The 12,163-nt window shown below is 56.5% G+C and overlaps 1 long non-coding RNA gene across 2 annotated transcripts; it reads left to right on the top strand.

The window, feature by feature from the left end:
- Nucleotides 1-8,842: 8,842 nt before the first annotated feature.
- On the top strand, nt 8,843-11,651 carry LOC135408156 (uncharacterized). Of its 2 annotated transcripts, none has more exons than XR_010427293.1 (3): nt 8,843-8,970; nt 9,498-9,654; nt 11,325-11,651. It is a non-coding gene; the product is annotated as an uncharacterized LOC135408156 (long non-coding RNA). The 2 variants fall into 2 exon arrangements; XR_010427292.1 differs by having other exon boundaries at nt 9,495-9,654.
- The last annotated feature ends 512 nt before the right edge of the window (nt 11,652-12,163 follow it).

Below are 12,163 nucleotides of genomic sequence, written 5' to 3'. Positions count from 1 at the left end.
CAGCCCTGTTTCCCGGGACAGAAAGATTGTGAGGTTTGGCTTTCAGGTGCAGTGTGTGGCACAGCCTGGGGACTCTGTGGGCAGGCAGGGCTTTCTGTGCTGGCACCTTTTCCCTGCGAGGAATCCTCATTTGGATCGGGTTTGGATCGGGTGGCCGGCAATGGCGGGGCGGGGGTGACCAAAGGGGGGACAGCAGCCCTGTTTCCCGGGACAGAAAGCTTGTAAGGTTTGGCTTTCAGGTGCAGTGTGTGGCGCAGACTGGGCACTCCGTGGGCAGGCAGGGCTTTCTGTGCTGGTACCTTTTCCCTGTGAGGAATTCTCATTTGGATTGGGTTTTGGGGGGGCTGCTAAAATGGCGGGGCAGGGCTGACCAAAGGGGGGACAGCAGCCCTGTTTCCCGGGACAGAAAGCTTGTGAGGTTTGGCTTTCAGGTGCAGTGTGTGGCGCAGCCTGGGGTGTCCGTGGGCAGGCAGGGCTTTCTGTGCTGGCACCTTTTCCCTGCGAGGAATCCTCATTTGGATCGGGTTTTGGGGGGGCTGCTAAAATGGCGGGGCAGGGCTGACCAAAGGGGGGACAGCAGCCCTGTTTCCCGGGACAGAAAGCTTGTGAGGTTTGGCTTTCAGGTGCAGTGTGTGGCATAGCCTGGGCACTCTGTGGGCAGCCAGGGCTTTCTGTGCTGGCACCTTTTCCCTGCGAGGAATCCTCATTTGGATCGGGTTTGTATCGGGTGGCCGTCAATGGCGGGGCGGGGCTGACCAAAGGGGGGACAGCAGCCCTGTTTCCCGGGACAGAAAGCTTGTGAGGTTTGGCTTTCAGGTGCAGTGTGTGGCGCAGCCTGGGGTGTCCGTGGGCAGGCAGGGCTTTCTGTGCTGGCACCTTTTCCCTGCGAGGAATCCTCCTTTGGATCGGGTTTGGATCGGATGGCCGGCAGTGGTGGGCGGGGCTGACCAAAGGGGGGACAGCAGCCCTGTTTCCCGGGACAGAAAGCTTGTGAGGTTGGCTTTCAGGTGCAGTGTGTGGCGCAGCCTGGGGTGTCCCGTGGGCAGGCAGGGCATTCTGTGCTGGCACCTTTTCCCTGCTAGGAATCCTCATTTGGGATCGGGTTTGGATCGGGTGGCCGGCAATGGCGGGGCGGGGCTGACCAAAGGGTGGACAGCAGCCCTGTTTCCCGGGACAGAAAGCTTGTGAGGTTTGGCTTTCAGGTGCAGTGTGTGGCGCAGACTGGGCAATCCGTGTGCAGGCAGGGCTTTCTGTGCTGGCACCTTTTCCCTGCGAGGAATTCTCATTTGGATCGGGTTTTGGGGGGGCTGCTAAAATGGCGGGGCGGGGCTGACCAAAGGGGGGACAGCAGCCCTGTTTCCCGGGACAGAAAGTCTTGTGAGGTTTGGCTTTCAGGTGCAGTGTGTGGCGCAGCCTGGGGTGTCCGTGGGCAGGCAGGGCTTTCTGTGCTGGCACCTTTTCCCTGCGAGGAATCCTCCTTTGGATCGGGTTTGGATCGGATAGCCGGCAGTGGTGGGCGGGGCTGACCAAAGGGGGGACAGCAGCCCTGTTCCCGGGACAGAAAGCTTGTGAGGTTTGGCTTTCAGGTGCAGTGTGTGGCACAGCCTGGGCACTCTGTGGGCAGGCAGGGCTTTCTGTGCTGGCACCTTTTCCCTGCGAGGAATCCTCATTTGGATCGGGTTTTGGGGGGGCTGCTAAAATGGCGGGGCGGGGCTGACCGAAGGGTGGACAGCAGCCCTGTTTCCCGGGACAGAAAGCTTGTGAGGTTTGGCTTTCAGGTGCAGTGTGTGGCACAGCCTGGGCACTCTGTGGGCAGGCAGGGCGTTCTGTGCTGGCACCTTTTCCCTGCGAGGAATCCTCATTTGGGTGGGGTTTGGATCGGGTGGCCGGCAAAGGCGAGGCGGTGCTGACCAAAGGGGGGACAGCAGCCTTGTTTCCCGGGACAGAAAGCTTGTGAGGTTTGGCTTTCAGGTGCAGTGTGTGGCACAGCCTGGGGACTCTGTGGGCAGGCAGGGCTTTCTGTGCTGGCGCCTTTTCCTTGCGAGGAATCCTCATTTGGATCGAGTTTTGGGGGGGCTGCTAAAATGGCGGGGCGGGGGTGACCAAAGGGGGGACAGCAGCCCTGTTTCCCGGGACAGAAAGCTTGTGAGGTTTGGCTTTCAGGTGCAGTGTGTGGCATAGCCTGGGCACTCTGTGGGCAGGAAGGGGTTTCTGTGCTGGCACCTTTTCCCTGCGAGAATCCTCATTTGGATCGGGTTTGGATCGGGTGGCCGGCAATGGCGGGGCGGGGCTGACCAAAGGGGGGACAGCAGCCCTGTTTCCCGGGACAGAAAGCTTGTGAGCTTTGGCTTTCAGGTGCAGTGTGTGGCGCAGCCTGGGGTGTCCGTGGGCAGGCAGGGCTTTCTGTGCTGGCACCTCTTTCCTGCGAGGAATCCTCATTTGGATCGGTTTTGGGGGGGCTGCTAAATGGCGGGGCAGGGCTGACCAAAGGGGGGACAGCAGCCCTGTTTCCCGGGACAGAAAGCTTCTGAGGTTTGGCTTTCAGGTGCAGTGTGTGGCGCAGCCTGGGGTGTCCGTGGGCAGGCAGGGCTTTCTGTGCTGGCACCTTTTCCCTGCGAGGAATCCTCATTTGGATCGGGTTTTGGGGGGGCTGCTAAAATGGCGGGGCGGGGCTGACCGAAGGGTGGACAGCAGCCCTGTTTCCCGGGACAGAAAGCTTGTGAGGTTTGGCTTTCAGGTGCAGTGTGTGGCACAGCCTGGGCACTCTGTGGGCAGGCAGGGCGTTCTGTGCTGGCACCTTTTTCCCTGCGAGGAATCCTCATTTGGGTGGGGTTTGGATCGGGTGGCCGGCAAAGGCGGGGCGGTGCTGACCAAAGGGGGGACAGCAGCCTTGTTTCCCGGGACAGAAAGCTTGTGAGGTTTGGCTTTCAGGTGCAGTGTGTGGCGCAGCCTGGGGTGTCCGTGGCCAGGCAGGGCTTTCTGTCCTGGCACCTTTTCCCTGCGAGGAATCCTCATTGGATGGGGTTTTGGGGGGGCTGCTAAAATGGCGGGGCGGGGCTGACCAAAGTGGGGGACAGCAGCCCTGTTTCCGGGACAGAAAGCTTATGAGGTTTGGCTTTCAGGTGCAGTGTGTGGCACAGCCTGGGCACTCTGTGGGCAGGCAGTGCTTTCTGTGCTGGCACCTTTTCCCTGCGAGGAATTCTCATTTGGAACGGGTTTGGATCGGGTGGCCCACAATGGCGGGGCGGAGGTGACCAAAGGGGGGACAGCAGCCCTGTTTCCCGGGACAGAAAGCTTGTGAGGTTTGGCTTTCAGGTGCAGTGTGTGGCATAGCCTGGTCACTCTGTGGGCAGCCAGGGCTTTCTGTGCTGGCACCTTTTTCCCTGCGAGGAATCCTCATTGGATCGGGGTTTGGATCGGGTGGCCGGCAATGGCGGGGCGGGGCTGACCAAAGGGGGGACAGCAGCCCTGTTTCCCGGGACAGAAAGCTTGTGAGGTTTGGCTTTCAGGTGCAGTGTGTGGCGCAGCCTGGGCACACTGTGGGCAGGCAGGGCTTTCTGTGCTGGCACCTTTTCCCTGCGAGGAATCCTCATTTGGATCGGGTTTTGGGGGGGGCTGCTAAAATGGCGGGGCGGGGGTGACCAAAGGGGGGACAGCAGCCCTGTTTCCGGGACAGAAAGCTTGTGAGGTTTGGCTTTCAGTGCAGTGTGTGGCACAGCCTGGGCACTCTGTGGGCAGGCAGGGTTTTTCTGTGCTGGCACTTTTTTCCCTGCGAGGAATCCTCCTTTGGATCGAGTTTGGATCGGATGGCCGGCAGTGGTGGGCGGGGCTGACCAAAGGGGGGACAGCAGCCCTGTTTCCCGGGACAGAAAGCTTGTTAGGTTTGGCTTTCAGGTGCAGTGTGTGGCGCAGCCTGGGGTGTCCGTGAGCAGGCAGGGCTTTCTGTGCTGGCACCTTTTCCCTGCGAGGAATCCTCATTTGGATCGGGTTTGGATCGGGTGGCGGCAATGGCGGGGCGGGGCTGACCAAAGGGGGGACAGCAGCAGTCTTCTTTTCCCGGGACAGAAAGCTTGTGAGGTTTGGCTTTTCAGGTGCAGTGTGTGGCACAGCCTGGGGTGTCCGTGAGCAGGCAGGGCTTTCTGTGCTGGCACCTTTTCCCTGCGAGGAATCCTCATTTGGATCGGGTTTGATCGGGTGGCCGGCAATGGCGGGGCGGGGCTGACCAAACGGTGGACAGCAACAGTCTTCTTTTCCCGGGACAGAAGCTTGTGAGGTTTGGCTTTCAGGTGCAGTGTGTGGCGCAGCCTGGGCACTCTGTGGGCAGGCAGGGCTTTCTGTGCTGGCACCTTTTCCCTGCGAGGAATCCTCATTTGGATCGGGTTTGGATCGGGTGGCCGGCTATGGCGGGTTGGGCTGACCAAATGGGGGACAGCAGCAGCCTTCTTTTCCCGGGACAGAAAGCTTGTGAGGTTTGGCTTTCAGGTGCAGTGTGTGGCACAGCCTGGGGTGTCCGTGAGCAGGCAGGGCTTTCTGTGCTGGCACCTTTTCCCTGCGAGGAATCCTCATTTGGATCGGGTTTTGGGGGGGCTGCTAAAAATGGCGGGGCGGGGCTGACCAAAGGGGGGACAGCAGCCCTGTTTCCCGGGACAGAAAGCTTGTGAAGTTTGGCTTTCAGGTGCAGTGTGTGGCGCAGCCTGGGGTGTCCGTGAGCAGGCAGGGCTTTCTGTGCTGGCACCTTTTCCCTGCGAGGAATCCTCATTTGGATCGGGTTTGGATCGGGTGGCCGGCAATGGCGGGGCGGGGCTGACCAAAGGGGGGACAGCAGCAGTCTTCTTTTCCCGGGACAGAAAGCTTGTGAGGTTTGGCTTTCAGGTGCAGTGTGTGGCGCAGCCTGGGGTGTCCGTGGGCAGGCAGGGCTTTCTGTGCTGGCACCTTTTTCCCCTGCGAGGAATCCTCGTTTGGATCGGTGTGGCCGGCAATGGCGGGGCGGGGCTGACCAAAGGGGGACAGCAGCCCTGTTTCCCGGGACAGAAAGCTTGTGAGGTTTGGCTTTCAGGTGCAGTGTGTGGCGCAGCCTGGGCACTCTGTGGGCAGGCAGGGGCTTTCTGTGCTGGCACCTTTTCCCTGCGAGGAATCCTCATTTGGATCGGGTTTGGATCGGGTGGCCGGCAATGGCGGGGCGGGGCTGACCAAAGGGGGGGACAGCAGCAGCCTTCTTTTCCGGGACAGAAAGCTTGTGACGTTTGGCTTTCAGGTGCATTGTGTGGCGCAGCCTGGCACTCTATGGGCAGGCAGGGCTTTCTGTGCTTGCACTTTTCCCTGCGAGGAATTCTCATTTGTGTCGGGTTTAGAGGAGGACGCTGGGGACATGAGGGAACACACTAAAAGCTTCGTCCAAAAATTAAAGATGAAAGAATCCCTGAGCTGTCAGGTGAATTCCCTGATGGAGACAACCCCACTGCAGAGGAAGGGCATGTGCTGCTGCTTGGTCCTTGTGAAACCAAAGTTCCTGTTGGTGAAGTTGAGAGGATTTTCTGATTGTGCTGAGACCTTAAATGCCAAATTTTAGCATCTGTTCCCACGAAGGATCCGTGTCCTCCGTACATCCCCGCTCACTCTCGAGGGGTCTTCGCTTCCGTTTCCATGAAAGCTGTGTTGTGTGTCACAGGAACGCAGCTGAAACCTGCTCTGAAAAGGCTGGAGAGACATGGGAAAAGGCCTGAGAGGAGCCGTCAATCCAAATTGGGTATTTCGTAGGAAAAGCCTGGGTGGGCGCTTCAGGGAATAGGTGTGGAGGCTGACCCAAAGCCCTCTGAGATCAGAGTCGGGCCGTCAACAACGACCTTCCCCTCACAAATCCAAGGTCCCAGCTCCCGGTGGGACCCCGACGGCCACCAGCCACAAACAGCTTTGTCCCAGCTCCGGGAACACGGTGGCCACCAGCCTCTGGCCTGCTGATACACCTTTGTATTTGTATTTTTATTTTGAATCAACAGCACTTTTCAGCTACTTTTATTATTGTTTTTAATTCTCCTAAGTCTGTATTTGCTTTGGAGGAGAGAATGAAAACTTGGGATTAAATGAAGTGGATCAGGATGGTGGAACAAAAAGGAAAAAAGCGGAGAACGTTTCAAATATTATTAAAGTGATTTTTTTCCCAGTAATATAAACCATGAAGTTCTTTATAACATTATAGTATTTTAGAGTTTTATGAAGCTCTCTATTGTGACTTTTATGAATCAAAAGATGAAGATGATGAGATACTTTAGCATTTATATTTTTCAAATGAAATGTATACTGAAAATAAAGTAGCTTTATGCATTTATGGGAGAGTTCATGTCCATTTTCGCTCCTTATGTGTCGAGTCTTGTCTGATTGAATTGAGGTCTGAGGATCACTGTGGTGGTATGGGGGAGTGGCTGGCAATTTGGAAGCAGGCGTCATTGGTTCGCCTGGATTGCCAAGGAGCAGCACGGAGATGAGCCCACTGGTGCCAGGGGTGTCACCTCCTTCAGGAAGCAGGCGGTGGGTGCAGGTAGATGCAGCAGGTGGAGACCATGGAGAGGAAGGTCCTGGTGGAGCCCAGGAGCACAGGCAGAGGGGCCTGGCTGTAGCTGCTGGCGTACTCGTACAGATACCTGCGGCAGGGGCGGGACGAGAAGACCCGGCACCCCGGGATCGGGAGCAGGAGCTGCGGGATTTAGGGGCGTTGGGGCTGCCCGGGGATGGGAGCCCTCTCCGGCTACCGGGAACGGCGAGTCCGCACTGCAGGACTTGACCGACAGGGCCGAGGACTGCGGGAGGGACAAGTGGTTATGGCCACCCACGACACACTCTCTCACATCCCAGCCGTGCTTTGGGGTCCATCCCCCGCTTTTGGGTCGCGCCCCGGGGCTGCAGTCCCGGCCGTGCCCACCGGGGTCACCGCTCTCCCGTGCCAAGGCACAGCCCCGGCTCCCCCGGCCCGAGCGGGACCGTGTCCCGTTCCCTGGGGGGGTCCCAGCCCCAATCCCACCTCGGTCTCCCGCCGCGGGGCCCCCACTCCGCCTGCCGGGGCGAAAAAACAAAAAAAATGAAAAAAATCAAAAAATAACAAAACAAGAAAAAAGCAAAAAAAACCAAAGCAGGGCGGCACCGGCCAGGACCCGCAGCGGGCACGGCCGGGACCGGCAACGAGCCCCGGGAACAAACCCCCGAGCACGGACCCCGGCAACGAGCCCTGGACTTAAGAGGAAGGGGTTTGAAATCTCAAAAGCTCAGTGATGACAGAAACAGTGTCACTGCCTTTATCAGCTCATCTCTAAATTCAACATGCAACAAGAAGCTGTGCAGAAATACCCATCTCAACAAAGATCTCCCAGAGCAGTTCGAATCCAAGGGTGCTTCACTTCAGCTGTGCACAAGCACCACTCTGCTCACCTCCGTGCTGTGTTTGACAGAGTCTGACAGAACATTCCTTTGGGGAACCTGCTGGTTCCTGCTCACGAGGAGGCTGATACACCAGACTTACTGCCTGAGGTACAAAAACACACTCCCAGAGTAATCACCCCAACAACTGTATCAGATAGAAACACATCCTTAGAAATAACAATTGCAATGCCAAGGTTTCATGTTCTAAACTCTCTGTCTCTCCCTCCAGAGTTCTCCTGGGAATGTAGGGATGGTGTTTAAGAGCAGCATAAGGAGAACTGACAGTCACTGTTCCACACTTTCCAGGGTAGCAACACTGCCAAACTGAGCTTGTAACATAGACCCTCTCAGGATAATTTGTATATCTCATTAAATCTAATCTTCATGAGAAGAATCAGGACAGAGAGGCTGATTTAACACCTAGAGGGATTCGTGGGCTACAATGAGGACACTGACCACAAGCCTGGTGCTCCTGAAAAGAGCAGGTATTGACCTGACAAGTGCCTCAGATCAATCTGTGACAAGAAGTGGGAGGTGGAGTTGGTACCAGAGTCGCTGTCCTTCACACACAGTTAGTCATTGGGCTGCAGAAAAGAAGGGGGTTTCCTGCCTGCTGCTCTGCCCTGTCACTGCCCCGTTCCCTGGGAGCTTTGGCCGCGGCACTGAAACGCTAGCCAGGACCTGTCCCTGCTGTGCAGGTCCGTGGGGCTGCAGGACACGGTGTCACACAGCACACACGGCCACTGGGTCCTGCCAGCTCCTCCAGCCTGTGCTTCCTGATTGCCGGGCATTTTAGGGGCCACCTGTCTCCAGGGGATGGGCAGGGAAACAGAGATTTCCTGTGACTGGGAGCAAGATTTCCTGTGACAGGGCCTTGCCAAGGCAAGCAAATCGCCTGGGGTTTCAGGTGCCCGTGTGCTAATTCCATCTCCAGGCTCTCCCCCAGCAGCAGGTTCCTGTCCCCAGTTCCCGATCTCCCCTCAGCTGAGCGGGCGGGGCGGGGCCGCAGGGCCAGGCGGGCTGGGATTGGGCGGCGGCGCTCGAGCGCTGATTGGGCAGCGCTGCCGGCCCGCGGTATAAAGGGCCGGCGGGGCGGGTGCGGTCGGTTGTGTGTGAGGGTTGAGGGTGGTGCCCCGCTGCTGCCCGGGCTGCGGAGGGGAGAGCGCCTTGGCCGCTGGGTTATGGACCGGGGGAGCCGGGGGGCGTTTAGGGGCGCCTTGTGCTGGGCAGCGGGGGCCGGGTAAGCCCCTTACCTGCCGGGTGCGCCTGGGGGGAGCCGCGGCAGGGCTGCGGGGCTGTTGCTCTCTGGGTGTCTCAGGGATTGCCTCGGAATCCCAAAGGCTTTCCCCGTGCAGGGTTATGAGGCAAAGACTGCCTTAACTTGATTTCTTGGTGCTGCATTAATGCTTTTTGCTCGTTGTGTGTCAGTTTCCAGCCTGGCTCGTGGTTTCCCCTGGTGCCGGGGAGTGGAGGCGAGTTGTGCTTCCTGCTGGGAGAGAGAAGGGCCTTGGGAAGCTGCTCCATGAGCCACAGCTGTGCCGAGCCCGGGAGTCTGTCCAGGTAAGAGCAGGGCTTATACTGCCAGTGAGGAGCTGGGTTTGCTGTTGAAACATGCCCATGCCTTTAAATGCAAGGACAGGCAGAAGCTGGGAGGGACCCTGAGCACATTTTAAAAGCCCTTGACTGTGGGAGGAGTGTCCAGGAGAAATTATTCCTTTTTGTTGCAGGGAGGCAGTTTGTGAGGACAGGGGGGTTGCTGTGCTCTCTAGCAAAAATACTCCCCTTGGGATGTCCATGCTGAGGAAATGTTGGCCCCGTGTGGGCTGGAGCAAAGGTGTGTGGGTGCCTGTGTGTGACACCCGTGGGTGTGCAGGAAGGGGGTTCTGGTGCCATTGGAGCTGCCAGGGAGCCAAAAGGGGCACAGTTGTCTGAAAAAGGTGAAAGCTCTGTTGGCCTCTGTTGACACCTGCACCAAAGGAGATGCAAATTTTCCCCCTCTTGGTTGCAGGCTTCACAAAGCTCCCAGGAAAGGAAGTTTTAGATTCCAACTCCCCTTTATGCTAAAGGTTTCCTTGCTCTCTCAGCAGGATGTCGAGTGCCACCGTGTCCCTGAGGTTCCCCTTTCTGCTGTTGGGAGAGCACGAGGTGGATGGAGAGGATCCCCAGCCATCTGCAGGCAAAAGGGACTCGCACAACTGCGATTTTTCTCCAGGTCTCTTAAGGTGGACTTTCAGGGTACCATGGGTAATGTGCCAGCTCTCCTGCTGGAGTTTTTGTCTTCTGCTATATTTGAACATACAGAGTAAAACTAAAGTCAGGTGTGTTCTGGGGTATGGTACACTAGTGCAAAGCTCCTTCCCTCTGTTTATTTTCTGTTCTGGAAAGCACAGTCTGGGGTTCCTGGGCACTTCCTATTAAATGATTCCATGAAAATAATTTTGTACTGAAAGGAGAAAGGAGCTGTCTGTTTGAGATCAGATGTCACTGATAAAAGCTTTGTTTTTTCACTCAGTAAGCTTTTAAAATATCTCATAGTGTGTAGGAATGCCTGGCTTCTAAAACTCACCAATTGAATCTTAGAAGTTTCTTTGAAGAGCTGATTTCAGACAGGAAAATTGCCCCCCCCAGGAGGGACTCTGTGCCTGCTCTCCCGTGGCTCCAAGGGATCTCTGGCCCTTCACGCCGGCACCGAGATTTTCTCGGGAAGGGCCTCAGATCCCCGGACCAGTCTGGGACACAGGCAAGATCCCCCTGCCTTTAGAAATGAGGCCTTCTTGTGGCTTCCTCCCCGTCCCCGTTGGTGGGTTCCAAAGAAGGCCTCTTGAAATGCCTTTTGGGCTGTCCATGGCAAGCTTGAGACCAAATTGGGCCCCCTGGAGGGACAGTGCTGTTGGTGCCCCCCGGGTTGGGGCACCCCGAGGACTCCAGCGCGCACCGAAAGGATTATTCGGGGAGATCCTCGGGGTGCCCGGCCCTGGGGAGCTCAAAGCAAGGTCCCTCCCATGGATTCAGGCATTGCTGAGAGTATCCCAGGGGTCCCTGTCCCTGCTAGACATGGAGCTCTCTAATGGACTGGAATTGGGTTCTAAAAGTGGTGCTCCAAGTGCCAAAGCAGTGTGGGATTGGGATTAAGAAATGAGCAGTGAGGGTCCAATTGGCTGTTTTCTCTGGAATGTAATGGTAAGAGGTGCAGGAGTGCCAGGTGTGTGTTCCAGTCCCCAGCATTTGGTTTGCACATGTCCTGGTCAGACACAGGTCCAACTTCCTCAGTCCTTAACCCAGTAGAGGGAGAATTAAGGACTGGCAGTGTTAAGGTGATTGGTGTGACAGGGGTGAAACTGGGAAAACATTGGGGAATTCCTCAGTTTGTCTGTTTGCCAAACTCACCCAAACCTGTGCTCGGAAGAGATGCACTGGAAAAGTTGAGGCAGAAATGAAATGGAAAACTGGGGATGTTGAAACTGCAATTCCTGGAACTAAATGTGTCAAAGCAGCAGCTCTTGTTGTGCAGGGAATAACTCCTGTCAGCAGCAAGGTCCCGACTGAAGTGGCAGCTGCAGTTGTTCCTGTGATGTGGGCCAGTGGACTTCCAGGAGAGTGGGAGAGGGCAGAACCTGTAGGTATTACCCCTACTGTGGGATCTCTGCTGGTAAGGCCAAGCCAGTATCCTTTAAAATCAGAATGCCAGCTTGGATTGGTTGCAGTAACAGCTGAATTTGCTCATCCTGGTTTGCTTGTAGGATGTGAATGCAAGAACCTGCCAAGGAACCAATGACCAAGATGATTGATTAGTGCAGGACCTGAGAGAACCACCTTGAATGACAATCTCGAGCAGTTTCCAGTATTGGATTGCAAAGATGGCCTTTGCTGCATCTCCTTGAGCAAGGAAAGCCAAGAAACCTTTGCTTTCGAAGGAGAAAACCTGGAAAGCGGGAAGGAAGAAAAGAAGCCCCATGACTCCTCCTGAGCCCCAGACAGCCCATGAACTGCCTTCCTGGGAATGGTAGGACGGGGTGGACTCTGGATTGCTCCCTCTGGATGTGTGGTAAGACTGTTATGCCAACTTCTCAAACAGCCTGTAAGCATTTGCTGCCTTGGCTAGATGGTGCAAGGGCAACATTTAAGCAGCTGAAGCATTCCCTGAGGAGAGCTCTGGGTCTGCCAGATGTGTCAGAACTGTTGGAAGCATCTTTGGTGGGGAGGGCAAACAAAGGCCAAGGTGTGCAGTGACCCCCCTGAGAAGGGACTTGGAGTTAATGGCATCCCTGCAAGTGAACTGTGTGGGCTGTTCCCCCTGTAGGGCAGGTGACAGTCCCAGCTACAGTGATGGGAGAAATGGTTAAAAGAGAGCCCCAAAAGCTGAAAATCCTCCTGGAGGCTCTTGGCCAACAGAGTTTCCTGACTTCCCCCTGCAAGAAGGACAGTGATAGCTTTTGAGTGCTGATAGATCCTTTGAGTAGATAGCCTTGAGTGTGTCCTTGTTGCACCAGTAGGCCTTGCCAAAGTCCCAATATTCCAGGAGATATACATATTGAAGTTTAAAATGATCTCCATAGTCCTTTGTTGTCTTGAGGCTCTCCCCTGCAGGAACTCCAGGAACTCCTGGTGCCGCCTGGGCCGATGGATTGGACGCCCCAGCCCCTCCGTTCCTGCCCAGCCCCTGGGTCTGTGTCCAGTGGTGGCACTGCCAGCCCTGCAGGTGAAGTGGGAAGGGCCTTTCCAGGTCTTGTGGGTCACATTTAGAGTAGCCAAA

Source organism: Pseudopipra pipra, unplaced genomic scaffold, assembly GCF_036250125.1.
Source record: "Pseudopipra pipra isolate bDixPip1 unplaced genomic scaffold, bDixPip1.hap1 HAP1_SCAFFOLD_203, whole genome shotgun sequence".
Classification (NCBI taxonomy): domain Eukaryota; kingdom Metazoa; phylum Chordata; class Aves; order Passeriformes; family Pipridae; genus Pseudopipra; species Pseudopipra pipra.
This window is presented reverse-complemented; position numbering and strand designations above follow the sequence as displayed.